Here is a 12,082-nt window from a genome sequence, read left to right as displayed (position 1 = left end):
GGGGTGGAGGTGTTCTCTCTCTAGGGGGTGACACTTGGTTTCTCCTACCTCCTCTATTATAGTTTTGTCGTGGATTGGGACAGTAGTATATACCGTGACCATCTTCTCCTCTATTGTAGTAGTGATACTCCCTGTTTTGTTGTCGTGCTCTCCCCAGGTCTTGATCTCTTTCCTGATTCCTTCCTTGTTGTATTAAGTGGACAGACAAATTTTGCAGTTGGTAAGTAATGTGGGCCAACATATCTTGTTGGTCATTTCTTACCCCAAGAGCCGGTGGTGGGGGAGAAATGGTGGTTGCCATGGTTTTTGGTCGACGTGATGTTCCTGCTTTTGTTGACTCGGTTTCTTTGGCTTTCATCCGCAGCCTCTTGTCCTTAAGGCGAGCAATCTCGACGACTAACTCGTACGTAGCCGGGAATCTACCCTTCACCTTCTCTTTGAGAAGCGGCCACAAGCCATGCGTGAACCGATCCTTTTTGAGGAAATTGGGTGCAACTTTCCCTCTTGCCAGTGACTCAACCCACCGTTCTGACAAATCCACAAACTTGGACTCATAGTTGGCATACTTTAAAAGACCCTCCTGCTTCAAGTCTCTCAACTTGTCCCACAGCTTCTCTGAAGTGGTACCTCCCCCAAAGCGCCTCTTAAAAACAAATTTTCAGGATTCTTAGTCATCCTTAGTTGCTTGTGGAAGTGCGTTGTACCACAACCTAGCTTCTAGCTTCATGAGATGCTTAAAAATTCTAACCCGAGATTCATTTGTATCTTTGTTGCTTACTACACATGCTACTTCAAAGTCATCTAAGAAATCTATTACCAAATCCTCCCCCTTTTTTCCTTTAAATGTTGGGAATGCTACACTTGCCATGATTATTGAGAGAGAGAGAGGGAGCTAGAAAGACACACTGCTTAGTTTGCAATCAAAAGATTTTTTTTTTCTTTACAAGGAGGCGTGTATACCCTTTTTTTATACTAGAACATAGATTAAAATCTCAAACGGTACATTGCCTTGTACCAAAGGTAAGACAAGTCGCTGATCTGATGCCGGAACCTCAAAGAAGTGCTCCCCACCCAGCATGGTATCGATGACGTACTGATAGTGAGCCTTCCACTCCAATATTACCTTGATTGAGCGTACTCGTATCAGAATGTGTGATCTGCCTTGAGGTAGGTTGTACTGATTCATGTGAAACATAGAGGTGCTTAATCACTATCCAAGCTTGTGAGAGAGGGTGGTGTTCTTTCTTGAAATAGGTTTAGTAGATCCCTAGTCTCTCTAGTGAGAGGGTGAGCATGTGCTTCTGTTATCTGTGCTGCGGCATCAGGTGCGACTTGGAAACTGACTGTGATAATTACCTTGGTGACTTGAGTTACCTGATTCTCAAAGTAGAATAGTGTTGATTCTCTATTGTGCAGAGCTCCCTCCATCTTCTTGTTGCGGGTTGGTTGTAGATTGCGGACATAGTCTCAACTTCCTCCTTCTTCTCCTCAGCACATGGCCTATGTATATCCACTGAGGATGACGTGTTGGTTGATTTTCCCACTGTAAATCAATTACAGTTACGCCTGGCACTTGAGATCGATGGAGATGCGAAGTTCGTCTAGTTGTGCTTGGAGCTCTTCTTCTTCTGTTGTCCAGTTAGCGAACCCTGCTAGCCATTCATTCATCCACAAAATTTTAGGGGTTTCAGTCTTGTAAACTGGAGGGTTTCATGAAAGGATCTTCATTGGGCGTGCCAAGAAAATGATAGCCGGAAATGACATGCCATATGGGGTGGCATCTACAACACACATAGCCTGAACATCCCCAAGCATCATCTCAAGGTAGGAGTTATCCTGTAGCTAGAGAGGGGAACCACCTAGCATAAGTGTGTCTAGGACGTAGACATAGATGACCTAGGGTAGAAAAAGTGAGATGCCCTCTAGGTAACCAACATAAAATGGTGATAAAGCAAATGTTCGGATGTAGAAAATGCCTAGTCAATATTCAGGAGTGTGTGTATGAGAGAGGTATGTGACAAGGTCGGAATGGAGCAAAAAATCAACTCCAAATTTTTCAGAGCTTGGGGATTTAGAACCTACTTTCTAAGGTTGATAGGGCTTCGACAAAGAGTTTATGTACTTCACCGGGTTGCAAAGAGAGGCAAAGGCAAACCTCCTTATAGGGCCCCTTTGAGAGTCCAAATTTTCCCTAATGGACTTCTGTCCAGTGACCACTGGCCATTGACATCCCCTTGTTGAACTTCTTACCAATTCAAGTAGTTATTAGAGCGCAAGCTTAAAAGGAAGCTATTGAAAACTGACGCAAGTCTAAAGACGGATGAACTAAACATCGATGCACCTAGAAAAATAACCAAGAGCAAACAAAAAAGCTTGAAAGCTAGAAAGGATAGGATGAAAGCACGTAGGGAACGAGAGCAAAAATCCCTAGTTGAGGACATTACCTAGGCTAGAGAGAAGATAAGACAACATGAGGAAAGGGTTGCACCTTCTCTTATGTAGATGTCTCAACCTCCAAAAGAACCATCCACAAAGAAGAAACCAAGAAGTGCTAGTTCAAGAGGATCAATATTGGTCAAGAAGGTTAATGAGCCATTAGATGCTCTCTTAAAAGCCTATGAAGTGCGGCTCAAAAACAACCAAACCCAAGAACATCGGTGGATGACATATCCCTATGCGGAACTAGAAACTTGAAGGTCTAAATTGTGCCTAAAAATGATTCAAACAACCCAAGATTTACTAGAACCACCAATTGGAAAACCTGAAATCTCAAGGTCCCAACATCAAAACCAAGGATAGTGTTGAATATCACGGATAACTCTTTGAGGGATTTAACCTAGCTATACTTGAAAGTTGTAAAGAAATAGATGGTCTTGACGAATTGTGGAAACAAGTGAGAGAGGCAAATGAAGCAAGTGAGCTAAGTAGATGAGTAAACCAAATGGATGATGGGAGAGGAGTGTCTCTTCCACCAATAGAGGAAATTGAGAGTGGATCTCAAATGAATCTAGACGTGCAGTTGAATTGGGGAGACAAAAGATCTGTACAGTCTATGGACAATCAACTCCATTCGCTAAGAACACTACCATCCTATATGAGAGAGAACAAGGCCAAGTCAGATGTTATTGCAATCCCATCATAGATACTATCTTCCAACAAGGTCATCAATTCAAAAGGGCCTATATACATTTTGTCGACACCAGTCACCTGTATGATAACATTAGCCGAGTTGCTCAGAATAAGACCAAACATGTGGACTACTGTGGAAAAGTTCCTAGAGGAATTTGGTGTGAAAGACCCAATAACTCAAATACAAGAAGGGGTCAAAGAGCTTGAAATGTCTCAGCTAAATACTAGGCCAATGCCATTAAACAAGATAGGAAAGTACTATGAGGGAGAAGATGGGAGCACCACTCTTCCCATGAATTTCCAAGGTGTAAAAACGTGGCAATACTTCTTTGGTGTTGTCATCGCAGCAAAAGAGATCTGGAAAAAGTGGGGAAAACCAGGCGAGGGCTACCAGGATAAAACTGCTGCTTGTAGATGGACACACAGCAAGGCCCCTAAGACTGCTAGAAAACGTAGTTACTTCTTGTGGCATTGAGTATGAGAATACCTTTGCAATTTTTGACTTTTGCAAGAAGAAAAACTATGATATCATTCTAGGAAGACCATTCATGAGGCAATTGAAAATGGTCCAAGATTGGGGTTATGACCAAATCTACCTTAGACACATGAAAACCACGACGATAATAAATCTTGAGGAACATAGTTATAAGGATGTGATGAGAACCCTTGTGGAGGAGTTTGATTCCTCTATGATAGTAGGATCATAAGTCCCAACATGGTTGGGTACGCCTAAAGAACTGTGGCATTAGAGAATTTTGGAGGTCATTTGGAGGGCCTTCTAAGAAAATACAATATTTTTCCTTGTCTCTTTAGAAAATTGGTTTGGTAAAAGAAAAGGTGTCCTCATCAACCGTTCAAAAAGCGTACTTCAAAGTGGATTCTTTTGACAGTCATAACGGCCGTAATGATTGATGGAATTTTCCTTTTTAGCTATATTGAATGCACCTCGCCATATAGGAGGAAGTTCTTCTTCACATGATGTATGTAGTAGGGACTAATGGCATTTTACCCTTTTGTTTCTTGATTTTATTGAATTGTGTATTCATAGCTTCTTCATCCACCCCCTCAAACCTCCTTACTAAACGACATAAATATCATATACACGTTGATTTGAATCCTGAGTATGAGCCTTTATGAAAGCGAAGTAAAACAAACACAATAGTAACACCCACCAAGAAAGAAAGACTCAGAGTAGAGGGAGCAGAACACATAGATTTATGAACAAATGGCTCACTCTATCCTTTGACTCCTATGACCAATGCCTCTCTGTTAGCAGCGGCTAACACATGCTACATCAGTTATGCATCAAGCGGGAGAGAGGCTATGGTTGTGCACAATGTTTCCTACTCACCTTGTATAAGTCTTGGTCTCATTGGGAGTTCCAAAGTTGTATATGCTAGCTAGAGGGCTCAAGCTTAAATCCATAGTAGAAGAGATTGTGGTGAATGCCTTTAAAAGGAAGCCTTTATGTAAGAAGGCTTCATTCTTGAGTATCCACTCTTGAGGATCCACTTTTGAGAGCTCTTTCTGTCTTGATTGTTCATTCTATGGATGGTCTAGCTTTGAGCTTAATGTTCATGCTTAAGAGGCTAGTACTAATCCATTGTAATTAGAGAAGCTTGATTAAACTAATCTCTATTTTACTCATTAGTCTTATCTTCTCTATATTTCATTATGTCAAGAAGTAGTATTACACTCTCACTATTCTAGATTTGAGAGAGGTATGTACTTCTTGCTTTGATCTTAACTCTCTTCTTCCCTAAGTATTTCAATTAGTTGATTACTTCTCTAATTCTCTTGATTAGTGTAGTGTGTGTGCACTCTTGGTCATGTCATTAAAGTTTGTGCCTAATTGTGTGAAGGTTTAAGAGCCTTGAGCTCAATACCACTTGTGTGTGATGTGATTAGAGTACCTTGGTTGGCATGTGATGATTGGGAAAGCCAACTTCAATGCAACTAGTGTGTGCTATGTTCTTGTGACTCCATAAGATTGGCAAGTCGGACTTTGGTGGACTTGAGCTGTGTAGGAGTTGATAGATTAGTGATTAGAAAATGTTTAGAATTAGTCTTGCCATGGATAATCTCTACTTGCATTGGTGAGGTATTCTCTTGAATCCTCTAGTTCTATTCATCCAATGCTCGTGCTTCCATGCCCTAGCTGGGTTGCCGATCCACGGATTTGATAATTTTGTGTGGGTGCGATTAGGTTGTTGCTACAACGCCTCCCAACATTTGGTACCGTTTCCAGGGATCGATGACCTAAGCTAGTGAGTATAGGATGTTTAGAATAGAGTAATTTCCTACTAATTTCATTGGTTTTGAGTGTGCGTAACTCAATTTTGGTTTGATTTGATGATGTTGTGCAAGAAATTGAAGCTAATTGTTGAGTTATGAATACCCCAAACCCCCAATTTCACTAATTTCATACTAACCCTTACTAATTTTGCTTCATTTTCATGTTAATTGTACCAATTCCATGCTAATTTCTACTGATTTTGACTAACTTCACTAACCTAACCGCTAACATTTGATGTGTAATGTATGATTAATCTCCTTATAAGGGGTGGAATCATCACTCTAATCAAGTTAATTGTGCTAATTTATGCCTAATTTGATGATTTGAGTGTTTCATTTTTGGCCTACAATGGTTAATTTTTGGAGCCGATTTGATAGTGCACACACTTGTGTGTGCAATGATGCCTCTTTGCGTGGAGCAAAGGAATAGCTTGGAGTGTGATTACGATGTAAGTGCACTCACTTGCTCATGTCAATTCTTGATTGATTAATGTGGTTTGTGCGCTAATTATTTGCTGAAATTAGGTGTGTAACTCAATTGACCTGCACCTAATTTGATTCACTTGGAATGAAATTGATAGTCACATTTTGACTAATGAACTTTGTGTGTGTCAAGATAATTCTTAATTTTCATCAAGAATTCATATGTGTGCATAAAAATCATTGTGTGTGTAATGCACCAAAGAGGGAAAAAACTGTCAAAAAATTCAAGTGTGTGTGCACCTAATCTTGAGTGTGTGCATGCATAGAAATTGATAAAATTGATGATACATGAGTATGCAATCATGTAATTGATGTGTATGCTAGGCTAATTCAATCATTGGATAAGCCTAAATGCCAAAAAAATTGGGCAAAATTTGAGTGTGTGCGCCAATCCAAGACCACTTGATTTTCATAGATTGATGGTCAATTGAGGCACCCAATGTTATAGAAATGATATTTTATGATTTATTGCAGTTGACGGGTGGAAAAGGCTAGACCGAGCTAGGCCTATGCGAATGGAAATATATATTGTACATTTTATTATTCAAGTGCTCTTTATGAGCTTTGGCCATTTATGACCGGCCGGCCAGTTTGTACCCAATTTGACCACTCAAGAAATCTATAAATGAAATACGTGCAAGAGGGAAATGGTCACTCTTGCACGGGGGGAGATTGCACCCAGTGCTTGTGTCTTCCTCTCTCCGCTCCTCTCTTCTCTCTCGCCGTGCCGGCGTAGTACTCCATTCTAGGGGGTGCGCCTACGCGAGCCCTATTGCTCTCTCTCGCACACTGTCTCCCTCTGTTCGTGTATCTCGCGATTATGCATCTATGTAGTTGCCAGGAATGTCGATTAGTCGGTTTATGTCTTGCTATGTGCAATTTTTGAGTATTTTGCAGGGCAGCCAGGCTTCCGGTTATAGCAGTGGTATCAGAGCATGGGCTACGCTCCAAAGATTAAAGATAATCAACAGCTAAGTACCTTGTTTTTTTTAATGTTTGTAGAGTTTGTTATTTGCTTTCATTTGTAGTAACTAGTGTGATTGAACAAGACACTTAAGGGTCTTTAAAATGAAAGAGAATCCCTTCTTTGTTGTCGTAATATTGTGATTAGCAATGTAATTATGATAATTAAACATAATAGCATATTAAAACTTAATCTTATGAGAATACTCATAAAAAGAAGAGCTTGGAGATGTTTTCCATAGCTATATAGGAAAGAAATAGGGAGTATTTTATTCAGGGGATTAATATAGAGTAACAATGATTTTCTCATGAAAGCGTAGCGAGATGACGGTTTATGAGGGCAAGACGATCAAGGTAGGTAGCAAATTTTAAGCCCATTAGGAAGGAGGCGACTCAAAGAAGAAGGTGGAACTATAAAGGATTTATTATTTTATTTTATTTTTTCGTCTCTCTCATGGCTATTGACCCTCGTCAAACCCTCGTCATCTTGCACAAATCACCAAGGCGAGTAGCCCCGGGTGCAAGCAGTGCATCATAATGCGGAGCACGCATAGTCGATGTAGTTAGATGAAAAAAAAAAAACGCACGATTCGACTTCGCAACGGCTTCTATCACCATTAACGTCTGCACTTGCAGTAGAGCCAGCCCTCCCGGTTGGCGAGTTAACTCCACCGCATCCTCACTTTTTCAAGCATGCCAAATTGGCTCTGTAAAACAGCACGAAGGACAATTACCAACCCCTACAACTTTCTGCATGTCAAGGCCGACTGCAACCGTCAAAATCTGTGGACACGAGCGCATGCAAGAATTTTATTTTTGCTTTCCATCTCTCTTTCTCTCGCAGTTTCCAGCCGGCCCCTCTCAACGCCATGCAGCGGGTTGAACTCCCCCATCTCCCCTCGTGACTAATTGACACAACTTCTATCAGGTGGGATCTATGGTCCTTATTAATTGGGCGCGGCAGGATCAATTTTGCACCGTCCGATGGCGGTTTAATCTCCAAATGATCACCATGTGATCACAATTAAAGTGAACCCCAAGTAAATTTGATGTGAACATCAAGTGACCGCCAAGTGATCCCCATGTGAATCCCAATCGACATGTGATCACCTTGTGGCCCCACCCATTACCAAGTGATTACAGTGTGACCCCGACTATCCCAAAGTGATTGCAGTGTGACTCCGTCCATCCCAAAGTGATCTCCAAGTGAACACCATGTGATCTCCACCCCGTCATTTTGGCTATATGATTCTATGTTCACACCTCCATTTCAAGTGGCGCGCGATAGCTTAATGGGAGAGTTGTGGAATCCGGTTGAGTAGGTGGTGGGTTCGAGTCGCAGGGACTCAACCGGTCGCAATCCTTTTATTCTTGAGAATGAATGGACAGTCCACATGGTTCGAAGATGCTGGATCATAGATCCCACCTGACAAAGTGGTGTCAAATAGTCCCGTGGCCCATCTCCCTCTCTTTCTCTGGTCCACTGTCGACCACGCGCTCTCTCTCTCTCCTCTCTCTCTCTCTCTCTGTCTGCGGCACTGTTGGACGGCCATGCAACCAATACCAACCAGCTCTTTCACTCTCTCTCTGTCTCTGAGTCAATCTCTCTCTTTCTCTCTATCTCTCTCTCTCTCTCTCTCTCTCTCTCTCTCTCTCCTCTAGCTTTAGCCGCCAAAGGTTCTTTCTCTCTCTTTGTCAACTGGAGACGACCCCCACACTCAGCTCGCTCTCATCCCCACAGGTCACCAACCACCATGTGAATTTGGAACCACACAACTGCGCCGGTTTTCCTCTCTCTGGTCCAGTGGCTGTGCCACACACACAATCTTCAATCAATTGCCTCTCGCATGCATTGTCTGCCTACCACTTGCTCAACCACCAATCTCATATATCCCCTCAGTCTCTCACAGTGCCACCTTTTCAGCCGCCATGCAGACCTCACCAACCTTGCGGCACTCACTCTCTCTCTTTAGTTGGTGACCACACCAATGGCTACACACACACACACACACACACACACACACACACACACACACACACACACACACACACACACACACACACACACACACACACACACACACACACAATACTGCCATGCGGGCACACTCTCTCTATCTGTCGCTTCCAATAGTCAACACAGAATATCAACCTCACAACCCTTGACAACACACACACTCTCTTTCTCTGCCCCTCATTTGCATGGCTATACACAGACTGCACCGCCCACCAACTTACCTTTTCTCACTTGTGAGCAGTAGCGAAAAAACAGTCTTTCTCTTTATCTTCAACCACCAAGGTCCAACATTCTCCCTTGACTACATGGAGTCCACAACCACCTGCCTCTAGATCGGGAGAAGATATGCATGCCGGTGCCCAACCACAACATACACACACACACACACACACACACACACACACACACACACACACACACACACACACACACACACACACACACACACACACACACACACACACACACACACACACACACACACACACACACACACACACACACACACAAGTACAAGCTCAGGCTGCTATATGGCATCGTCATCATCGTGACATCTATAATTGATATCATTGCTGATGCTATCAGATACTGCCGCCAGCGATTGAGTGACTAGGCTTGTGTATGGTAGGTGGGTCCGGGTTCTCATAAGCTACGCCCTCCCGGGTTTTGTTCCAGTGTAGCTTCTGCATTTTATTCATCTTCAAGTACACCATCAATAGAGTCCCATTATGTTTGGCATCCAAACATAATGGGACTCTCCAAGTATAAGCCAACATCTCTGAGCATATCAAACATTCCATGAAAGTTTGTGTGGGGATGATCTCCATGCCAACCAATTAGTATATCCTTCCGAACATCCGAAGACATCACACATTTGAGTACCGCCTGATCGCCCACGCTCCCTCAACCTCCATGAAACCCTCATCAGATTTGCAACACGCATCCACTGTCTCGTTGGACAAGGCATTCCCCCCCTCAGGGCATTACTGGACGCACTTACATGCCTTTAAATTCTCTCTTTCTTCCCACACGACTACAACAATGGTCTCAAACAAGTAGACTGAAGATCAAGGCTATGGATGTTGGCACAGATAAGGTTGAGCCCACTGTACCAGCTTCTATACCTACAAAGGCAGATGATAGCAAAGCCTTAAATCAGTCAGTTGGAATAAAGGGAGCAACTGCAAACAATTCTTCATCTGTCATGGCTCTCGGAACTCTCCTTGGTCATACGCTTATTTGCACATGCTGTATATCATCAACCTTAGCCTTCCATGGTACCATATCTACCTTCTCTTGCCTCCGCCATGTCAGTTGGGATATATTTAGCTCAACTTGTGTAATATCTACACCAGCCAAATCTGTGTAGGGACACTAGCCCGAATCCACCCCTAGTCTCAGGGCTTCCAACGCATCCCTATGTAGCAGAGAGAGCGAGCTCACCAAGTGCTACCTCACATGCAAACGAAGAGATCTGAGTTGGCGTCTAATTGGATTGCTACAGCGGATCGGTGGATGAACGCAAAATTTTTATTGTTGTATCGTGAGTGTCCATGCCACCTGGGAGGACAATTCGTATGCTTTGAGACACTTTTGAATGCTTCATATTGACCTGGACTTTACATACCACCTCTCTACCACCAGTGCTCGAAAAACAAAAAAAAACAAACAAACAAGAGGCGCCAACAAAACCAAAAAAAATAAAAAATAAAATAAAAAAATCTGCCTTGCTTTGAGGTTTCATATCATGGCTCTCTTAAGCGATGCTTGAAAAATTCCTTTTTCTGGTCTTAGCAATCTATTTGACAGTATAACTTCAGGGATGGTTGCAATACTTTTGTAGACAACACCCGTTGCTGGGCATCCCTGGCACAATGATGATGATGATGATTTTACTCTAACAATTTTGACTTTTTAGTTTTTTTTTTTAGTGCTTCACTATACTTCATTTTAATTTTACACCCAAACATTGTATTAGATTCATGAGGAATGTATCAGCTTGGTCCCATAGCCCTTTGCAAGATGGGTGATATAACATTTCATTTCATTTTGTTCTCGCTCTTCCCTCTCCCACTGCGACTCCTTACAACGGAAAACATTGAGGAAGCTCTTCGGTGACCCGTGCCATGATTTCTCGAACAACGTTTTAGTCTTTCCAATCTTTCACATTACTTCATTTTTACTTTGTACCCAGGCATTGGATCACATTCACACGGATTGTATTAGGTTGGCCTCATATGCGCTTTCAGCCTTTTGACAACTGTTAATATAACATTTCATTTCATTTCTTCTCTCTCTTTCCGTCCTCTCCTCCATTCCCCCTTGGTTGCTACTCGATGTCATGGAAGCATTGGACATCGACAAGGCTCTTAGGCAACCAATGCAATACTTTCTTGCACGATGCCCTTTGCCGGGTGTCCTTGGGCATTGACCGTGAGGACACTGATTTTTATCACTATTTTACTATGTCAATCTCATTGGCGTCCACATTCCACATTCCACATGCTACTCGACATTCCACCGCAAATCTTTGACATAAACCTGAACACGGGTGATGCAAGGGCTATCATCGACACCGGGGGCAATCTTCTCAGCCACCAATGAATTAATTTGTAATCTCTCAGCCACTCAGACCCTTTACCAATCCAATGTTCAAATTTCTCTCTACACGTTTGTTTGATATTTTTGTAGTGCTTAATTTGGATGGTACATACATATTTAGGACAATAGGATGATGCAAGCGGGCAATAAATCTCTTCTAACATTACATGTTGAAGCATTTTGCAAATGCACATACAAACCCCTTCTTATCTCAGTAGATGTCTCTAGGCTAATCAAGACCAGAACAAAAGCTTTTTTAGAACCAAATTCAATGTATATTATGTCATAGTTCTTTGGTGTGGAGGAATCCTTGAATTAGATTGTCGAGGACATAAAACATATTAATAAATAAATAAATAGAGTAGGATAATTAGACCCAAAATATAGTACTATTTGGTCTATCGTGATGCATACATTTAGAGTAGATGAATTTGAAACATGCACGTACGAGCGGCCAAACAAAATTAGGACTCTAAAGAAACAACTCACACTTTTCTCTTTTATTTTTTTGGTTAGTGACACTAGTTGATCTATGCTATTTAATTAGAACTGCAAACATTTTCTTTCCGCTCAATTGTCTCACATTTGTTTCAA

Source organism: Adiantum capillus-veneris, chromosome 3 (genome assembly GCF_014529385.1).
Source record: "Adiantum capillus-veneris isolate H3 chromosome 3, ASM1452938v2, whole genome shotgun sequence".
Lineage (NCBI taxonomy): Eukaryota > Viridiplantae > Streptophyta > Polypodiopsida > Polypodiales > Pteridaceae > Adiantum > Adiantum capillus-veneris.
Note: the sequence above shows the minus strand (reverse complement) of the source record.